General features: G+C 46.4%; 1 protein-coding gene across 6 annotated transcripts in view; it reads left to right on the top strand.

The window, feature by feature from the left end:
- Positions 1–326: 326 nt before the first annotated feature.
- Positions 327–8611, top strand: part of Ptf1a (pancreas associated transcription factor 1a) — a 76783-nt gene continuing 68498 nt past the window's right edge. For 4 of the 6 annotated variants that reach the window (XR_013051448.1, XR_006072398.2, XR_006072397.2 and 1 more), the window contains exon 1: positions 344–442. The gene's annotated coding sequence lies outside the window, so the exon portion shown is untranslated. Of the gene's footprint in view, positions 443–8611 lie in introns of all 6 variants that reach the window. The other 2 variants (XR_006072399.2, XR_006072395.2) reach the window with 2 other exon arrangements.

The following is an 8611-nucleotide window of genomic DNA, read 5'->3' as shown; positions in this document are numbered from 1 at the left end:
GGAGGTGTGGCTTTGTTGGAGGTGTGTTGCTGGGTAGGGACCATAAGGTTTCAGAAGCCTGTGCTAGGCCCAGAATGGCTCTCTGCCAGCGACTTGCCAGAATCAGATGTGTGTGTGTGTGTGTGTGTGTGTGTGTGTGTGTGTGTGTGTGTGAGAGAGAGAGAGAGAGAGAGAGAGAGAGAGAGAGAGAGAGAGCTCCAACACCATGCCTGCCCACCGCCATGCTCCCCACCATGACGTTCATGTACTAACCCTCTGAAACTGTCATCAATTCTCCAACTAGACGCTTTCTTCTCTAAGTTGCCTTGGTCATTGTGTCTCTTCACAGCAATCGATCAGTGATGAAGACACGCATGGTGTGACCACAGTGAAAGACAGTGACGCAGGACAGGAGGGCACCTAGGCAACAGGTCCGTGAAACAAGTAGCTGCTTTGTAACCCGGTGAGTCCCGTCTCCAGTGCGCGCCGCTTTTGTGCAGGTCACACAGGTTGCCTTTTTCTGGCCTACCTTTTCTACACCACGGTAGAGAAAAGCCCCTGTTGACAGAGTGTTCAGGATCCAGCAAAAGATGCCTGATACATAAAGACATAAACAAAAAGGTGATTTAAAAAAAAAGAAGTATGAGCAAAGATTTTCTTTAAACAATATAGCTAAGAAACACGAATGAGGTCTGTGGAGCATGGATCTGGTTTTTCTGTAACTCTTTATTTTCATTTCAATACAATTTTAAAAAAATAACAAGGGGTTGAATCAAGCCAAAGAGACAAACCCTCAGAGAGATAATTTCTGAAGCCACCCTTGAGGTGACTTTGAGCAGATGTGTATCTCCCACCTGCCCTTGGTCAGGTTGGAATCGGCCTCTTGGGTGCTGAGATGCATGAAAGTGTTCAGATGTGCTGGGAGAGTGCGAGAAACCATCTGTAAAGCCGGACTTAGTGGCACACACCTTTAATCCCAGGACTCCAGAGGCAGAGGCAGGAGGATCTCTGTGAGTTCGAGGACATCCTGGTTAAAAGAAAGAATGAAAGGAAGGAAGGAAGGAAGGAAGGAAGGAAGGAAGGAAGGAAGGAAGGAAGGAAGGAAGGAAGGAAGGAAGGAAGGAAGGAAGGAAGGAAGGGGAAGGAAGAGGAAGGAAGGAAGGAAGGAAGGAAGGAAGGAAGGAAGGAAGGAAGGAAGGAAGAGGAAGGGAGAGGAAGGGAGAGGAAGGGAGAGGAAGGGAGAGGAAGGAAGGAAGAGGAAAGGGAGAGAGGGAAGGATAGAGGGAGGGGAGGAGGAGAGAGGGAAGAAAAAGAAAGCAGCTCTGATGCCTTCCCCGTGGAGCACCCCCAACCCCCCAGGCATCCAAAGCCTGAAGTCTGAGGCAGCAAAACGCATCCCCAGCGACCTGTGACTAATGTCCCTTCCCCTGCGACCTGTGACTGCCATTGCAGCGAGGAGTGAGCTCAAGGCACCATGTAGCCCCATTTAATAATTAATGGTGCAGAATCATGAAAAGGAAGGCGGGAGGGGAAGAAGAATCACCAGGGCACTGGGAGCCAGCCAGCCTATGCCGGTGAAGGGAAAAGAAGCCCGGGTGGAACAATTCTGCAGTACCGGCTCTGACCTCCAGGCGGCGGGCTCCGTGGACCCCAGAGGGAAGGAGGAAGGGTTAAAATGTGCGTCAACTTTACTGTTGTTATTAATAAACCCGTTATAGGTGTGTAACTAATATCTCGTGGAGGGAGGGAGGTTTCCAACTCGAAAAGGCGGAGAAACAGCCCCTGCGTGGGCATGGCTTCCGAACAAAGGGAAGATTCACTTGTGGGACTTTATCGAAACCGATGGAGGGCGTACCTCACCTTCACAAGTCTCTTAACGCCGTGTGGGAGAGGGGATAGGCGTTCCTGGAAGTTTTCCTGTGTGAGGATTTTGTTTAATGCTAAGGCATGGGGGGATAGGAAGCGATAACTATCAAAGCTAGCTGGAATATTGCCAAAATGTCACATCCTTTTAGCAAAGAGCTGAGTCATTTTAATCACTTAAATTAGGTCTAACGAGGCTTATTTAAAGTCCTTACCCATGTCTTCCATCCTTATCCTACAGCAAAGGGTTTTGGCTAACTAATTTAAGATTACTTTTCTGTTTTCCAAGCAAGGTGAGTTCCGTGCTACCTGGTTCTGGGTAATTCTGTATGAGTAATTCCGGACTACCCCACCAGAGGGAGCCAAAAGACTGCTTTAGAATGTTTCACCGGCTTTCCTAAGACCAGCCTCAAATCCATTAGGCGCTCCTTCCAGCCCCATCTCCTCCCCTCCCACCCAAAACATTTGAAAACCCAGTTGGAGAAACAGCTCTAGAGGCAAATGAATGCAGCCAAATTCCCCAAATGCCCCCCTTGTTTCTGATTCCCACCCTTGTTTATCTAACCTCAACCTGGTCAAGGGAATCCTTCACTCTAAGCTACTGAAGCTCCAACTCCACTACATGACTGTTCTAACTCTGCCTTCCTTCCAAGAATTCTCACCGTCTTGTGAAAAGAATTTTGCTTTAGAACTCAAAGCGGGGGGGGGGGAGAAAGCACCCAAACATTAAGTAACCCAATTACTGAGATGAGTAGGTTTCACAAATGAACAAATGGACCCTCTACTCATCTGTGTGATAGTCAAACTTTTACTCAGCGTTTTGATGGGACACATGTCATTTGACCATCATATTAGAGAAACACTGTAGAGTAGACATGAAAATGTCTTAGAGGATCAAGGACACTTTTATTTTTTAACTCATAACTCTAGGCAATGGTTTCTCAGAAAGGATACCACATGCGTAAGCAACAAGAGAAAAACCAGGTAAAACTCAGCCACACTCAAACTGTGTGTGTTCCCAAGGGCATCATCAAAAAAGTAAAAAAGCAAGTCGGGTGGTGGTGGTTCGTGCCTTTAATCCCAGCACGTGGGAAGAAGAGGCAGGTGGATCTCTGTGAGTTCAAGGCCAGCCTGGTCTACAGAGCAAGATCCAGGAAGGGCACCAAAGCTACACAGAGAAACCCTGTCTTGAAAAACAAACAAACAAACAAAAAACCCCCACAAACAACAAAAACACCGAAAGAAAGAAAGAAAGAAAGAAAGAAAGAAAGAAAGAAAGAAAGAAAGAAAGAAAGAAAGAAAAAGAAAAGTAAAAAAACAAGCTGCTTAAGGGGAGGGGACTCTTTATATGTACGATCAGTGGCTCACTAATAAATAGCTTAATTTTCAAGTGGGTAGACTGCCCGCAACAGCTATTTCTCCCTTGCTGTGAGCAAATGCCTGCCAAGAAGCAGATTAAGGGGAGGAGGATTTACTTGGCTCACAGTCCAAGAGACGACAGTCCTTCATGGCAGAGAAAACATGGTGGAGAAGGGAGTATGTGGCTGGGATGTCTTGAATCTCCTTGGGTCAGACACAGAAGAAGGGGAGTACCTGTGATGAGCTGCCATTCTCCTTTCTCCCTTTTTATTCTTTCAGAGATCCCAGCCTGGTGATGGTGCCACCCATAGTCAGGGCAGGTCTGATCCATTTGGTAAATCTGCAAAAGCCTTTGAAGGCACACCCAAAGATGTGCTCCATTCATAGCCTAGGGGTATCCAATCAGGACGGCTATCTAAACAAATCCCTACGCTGTCTGAATAGATCTCTAACGTTCATATTCAAATGGCCAATCAATACAAAGATGCTCATCATCATGAGCCAGGCAGAAATGCAGATGGCCCGTTATGAGTGAACCCTTCACACCATCACAATAGGGTGGGGCATATTAAAAAAAGAGTTAACTGGATACTGGGCTGGAGAAACTCAGTGGGAGGAACATCTGCTGCACAAGTGAACTGTGATACACACCTGTGACTTCAGGACAGGGACCTGTAGATTCCCGAGGCTCACTGGCCAGCTAGTCTAGCCAATCAGAGAACTCCTGGCTCAAGGAGAGAGCCTGATTCAAAAACTAAAGCAGAGAATGATAGAGGAAGGAATATATTCAAAGTCAACCTTTGACCTGAATACAAAAAAACGTGCACAGGCACGTGTGAACACACACACACACACACACACACACACACACACACACACACACACACGATGGATAGGTGAAAAAAATAAAAAAGAATTAAACCAGGCATATTAGTGTACAGCTGTAATTCAAATACTCTGGAGGCTCAAGGATTAGTTCGAGGCCAACCTGGAATACTCAGGAAAACCTTGTCTCAGAAGAGGAGAGAAGGGGGCAGAGGGAGAGGAGGAAATTAGATCATAAGAAGTGCTGGATATGGAAAACCTGAAACTCCACACACTGGCAGTGAGATCCAAATGGTACTGGTTCTTAGAAAAAGTTTAACAGAGACTTATCATGCCCTATCCTTTGATTTATGCCCCCACAGAAATACATTGTGCTGGCTAGTCTTCTGTCAACTTGGGGGGCAGTATGTTGTATACCCAGTGTGAGTGTAGGTTCTCAGGGGTCCATGGAACCAGGAGACAGAGACAGAGATGGAGAAGGAACGAGAGGATGAATCTTTAGCCTTTCCCTATGGATTGGTCCACTGTAGCTTAGCAAGGGGCCCTTTTTATTGTTCTCCAATTTACACCTTTTAGCAAATTAATCTTCATCCCTCATCTAAGCTTCCCAAAGGAAAAAAAGTCAAATGAAAATTGACAGCTGAAGAATACCTGTGTTGTACTGGTTCTTCTTCTGCCAAGTTTGCATAGGCTTTGCATCTCCAGTGACTTCAGAGTGGGCACCAAGAGAAACAAAAGGTGGATTAAGGCTGGGTGCTAACCCTCTGGAGCCAGACCAGGTGGAGCTCTGGGGGAATTCTTCCCACAGACGCACAAACTAGAGTCATCTGAAAGGAGGTACCTTAACTGACAAAATGCCTCCGTAAGATTCGGCTGTAGCAGGGCAACAGGCTAGCCAAGAGGAACTCCAGAGACAGCCCATTACTGGTGAGGTAGCAGAAGCCGATGACTTGTGGTAATGAACACTTGCAAGTAAAGAGGGACTAAAGGGTAAGCTGTGTGACTCAGTGGGCCATACTACAGCTTCCAAGCAAGACCCTTCTTTTTTTGTTTTATTTGGTTTGGTTTGGTTTTTGTTTTGTATTTTGTTTCGTTGGGGGCAGAAGGGGGACATGCAAGGGCAGATATGAGGGGATGGGGAGATAGTGGGATCAGAATTCATGATGTGAAATCCACAAAGAATAAATACAAGTTAAAAAAAATTAGGCTGTTGCACAGTCTTGGTGCAGTGGGAAGGGGCTTGGACCTGCCTAGGCTCAGTGTGCTGGGCTCTGCTGACTCCCCACAGGAGACCTTGATTTGGGGGATGTGGGATTTCAGGGTGGCTTGGGAAAGAGGGCTGGGGGTGGGAGGAGGGAGGAGGGGGGTTTGTGGATAGTATGTGGAGTGAGTAAAAATTTTCTTAATAAAAGAAATGAAAAAATGCAATGTATAGTTAAAATTTTTTTAAAAATTTAGGTTGTAAGACATTTTCTTAATTAGGTAGGGGAGGACTCAGCCCATTTTGGGTGGTGCCATCCTTGGCTGGTGGTCCTGGGTCTATATGAAAGCACATTGAGCAAGTCATAGGGAATAAGCCAGTAAGCAGCACCCCTCCGTGGCCTCTGCATCAGCTCCTGCCTCCAGGTTCCTGCCCTGTTTGAGTTCCTGTTCTGGCTTCCTTCAATGATGAACAGTACTGTGGATGTGTAGGTCAATTAAACCCTTTCATCTCCAACTTGCTTTCTGGTCATGGTGTTTTGTCACAGCAAAAGAAACCCTAACTAGGAGCTGGAGAGATGGCTCAGAGGTCATGAGCACTGGCTGTTCGTCCAGAGGTGCTGAGTTCAATTTCCAGCAACCACATGGTGGCTCACAGCCATCTAAAATGAGATTTGGTGCCCTCTTCTGGCCTGCAGGTATATTGGAGGCAGAATATTGTATACATAATAAATAAATGAATCTTAAAATAAAAGAAACCAACCCTAACTAAGTTATACATGTTCACATAAAAACATATACAAACGCTTTATAGTATTGTTATTTATGTCAAAATGTAGAAACAAACTCAAATGTCTGTCAGCTTCTTGTGATATATTCATATAAAGAGATAATTTGGCAAACAAAAAAGAATCATGTATTGATACTTGTGTGGCCAGATGAGACTAAGTGGAAGGATCCAGTCACATAGAGAGACATACCACATGGGTCCGTTGACATGAACTCCCCAGCATATATGCAGAGCAGGCAGGACCATGTTTGCCTGGAAATAGGAGTGATGGCCTCTGGGAACGGCAATCAAGAATTGCAGGGTTTTACTGGGGTGATGAGATAGTGTAAAAAGAAAGATTGTGGATGGCTATAGTATGTAGTGAGTGTACTAAATACACCAGATGCCCTCGCCTTGCACACTTAGATGGGGCAATTATCTGGTTGGCCTCAGTCCTGTGATGTGGATGCCAGGGCTTCAGGCCTGGGTGACTCCTATTCTTGGGACATCCACATCGGTTACTGATGCCAGGTAGAGAGCTGTTGGCTGTGAAGGGGATCTGCTTTAGCAGTTAACGGCAGCTGTGTGGGCACAATACCAAGAGAGGAAGTGAGGTGGAGGCAGCCAGGGAGAACGTGAGTTTGAGAAGAAGAGAATCCGAAAGTGCAGATACGGTGGTTCTGAGAAGCTGGTCACGGTGGTTCTCTGTCAGTCAGTCCTGCAACACCTACAAATCCCACTTTCTTTTGCCTTTTTCCTTTCCAAAAATAACCTGGGGGCAGCATGAAAATCAGAGCCATGAGAGAGACTGGCTGCCTGTGCTCCTTCTCCTTGGGAGAAAGACTACAGAATGATTTGAACAAGCGTTTTATTGTTCTTTACTTCATTGTAATTAGTTAAAAGAATAGTTCTAGTTCAAAAAGTCATGAAGGATTGACTCTCAGAACAGCTGAGAAATTTTCTGATATGAAGTTTTGCTTTAATGATAAATCGGGGAGGAAGTCAGTCCTCAACAAAGGAGGCAAAGTTTTCCGCATGTATTTACGAACGCTACTCCTGTATTTCTGATCTTTGGGCAGTTTCTATCAGAGGCCCATATACATTAGAAGTCAGTTTAAATTACCTAATTTCTGACCTAATTTCTGATATCTCGATGACGACGACAACAACAATAGTAAGCTGGCAACAGTGTATCTTTTTGCAGGGCTCATGGGATGTCATCTGAAGTAAAGGAGCAGGGTGTCCGGTTTCTGGAAACTAGTTAAGAAGCAATGCATGTGAAATAATTTAAGCTGTTCAACAAATGTCAGTGTTGATGCGGAAGGCACACTTAGGGTTTCATTTTACCTTCACTGCATGAGAGTCCCAGAAGGAGGGAACCGCAACTGGAAATAAAAAAGAGTCAGAGTGATGGCCCAGAGAAGGCCCTTCTCAAGAATTCAGCCCAGCCTGCTTCATAAAGAGGGCACAGAGTGTACACCGCCCAAGCAAGGCTGGTATGGTGCCAACGAGGCCAGAGGCAGAAGCAGCTAGGAAACTGGCCTCATTACAGGACAGCCATCCCCCACAACAGATGCAGCCCCACCCAAACAAGAGAGTTTGGGGACAAAGGAGAGCTAAATCCCTCAGCCACTCCCATCCCCCTTCCCTTCCCCAGCATGGCTGGGGCCTCAAAGGGGCCAGGTGGCACCTAGGACAGTGATGCCATCAGGGTCTGGGAACGGGCATCTTCAATCTGCTCAGTCAGGAATGTGAGGACTTCTTGTTTCCTTTTGCCAGGCTTGCTTTTGGTGGGGAGAAGACGCAGACAGAACATATGCTCTGTGAGGCTTAACACAGCTGAAAGGAACGATGATCTCTGACTGGGAGACCTCCGAGGTGCCCAGGTCTTCTTAGCTCCCTTTCGTGGGCCAGCCCCGAAGGTCCATCCCATGCATCTATTCCCTTCAACTTAATAATAAACAGCATCGACTTTTGCTGAGTGGGTAGATGTGTGTCCAGAGCTTATTCTTGGTGTCTGGATATGGACCTGTGTTAGTAGTGATGACAATGACCTTGCTAGTAGTGTTTCAATCCCTCCCCCAGGAGTCTTCCACTCCTTGAAGCAACATCTAGGCATCTCTCATTATGGTTTGGACCTTAGATGTCTCCCTAAGGTGTGTGTGTGTGATAAAGATTTGGTCCCCAAGGAAGTACTATTGGTGATGGTGGACCCACTAAGAAATAGGGTCTAGCGGAAGGCAGTTTGGTCATTAGGGAGCACTTGAACCCAGCCCCTTCTTTTGGTTTCAGCTTTCTAGCTGTCATAATTCGTAGCCACTTCCTAGCTACATGACCATGCATGCGCTGTCCTAGCAGTCAGGCAAAATAATATAGTCACCTCAGGGCCTTACATCCTGTGTAATTTGTGCACGACATGGTCAGGGTGGTCACGTAATCCATGTGCATGCGTAAACCCATATGTGCATGCGAGTGCAGGGGTGGGGTTTGGGGGGGGTGGGGGAGACCTATAAAAGCAGATTCCACCCGTTTGGAGCTATTCATTTTCAGTAGGCCTATTGCATGTTCCCCCTTTCCCTCCCCAAATAAAACTCTTGTAGTGGGTTTCGTTGTATC

The sequence above is a fragment of the Peromyscus maniculatus genome, chromosome 5 (genome assembly GCF_049852395.1).
Source record: "Peromyscus maniculatus bairdii isolate BWxNUB_F1_BW_parent chromosome 5, HU_Pman_BW_mat_3.1, whole genome shotgun sequence".
Lineage (NCBI taxonomy): Eukaryota > Metazoa > Chordata > Mammalia > Rodentia > Cricetidae > Peromyscus > Peromyscus maniculatus.
This window is presented reverse-complemented; position numbering and strand designations above follow the sequence as displayed.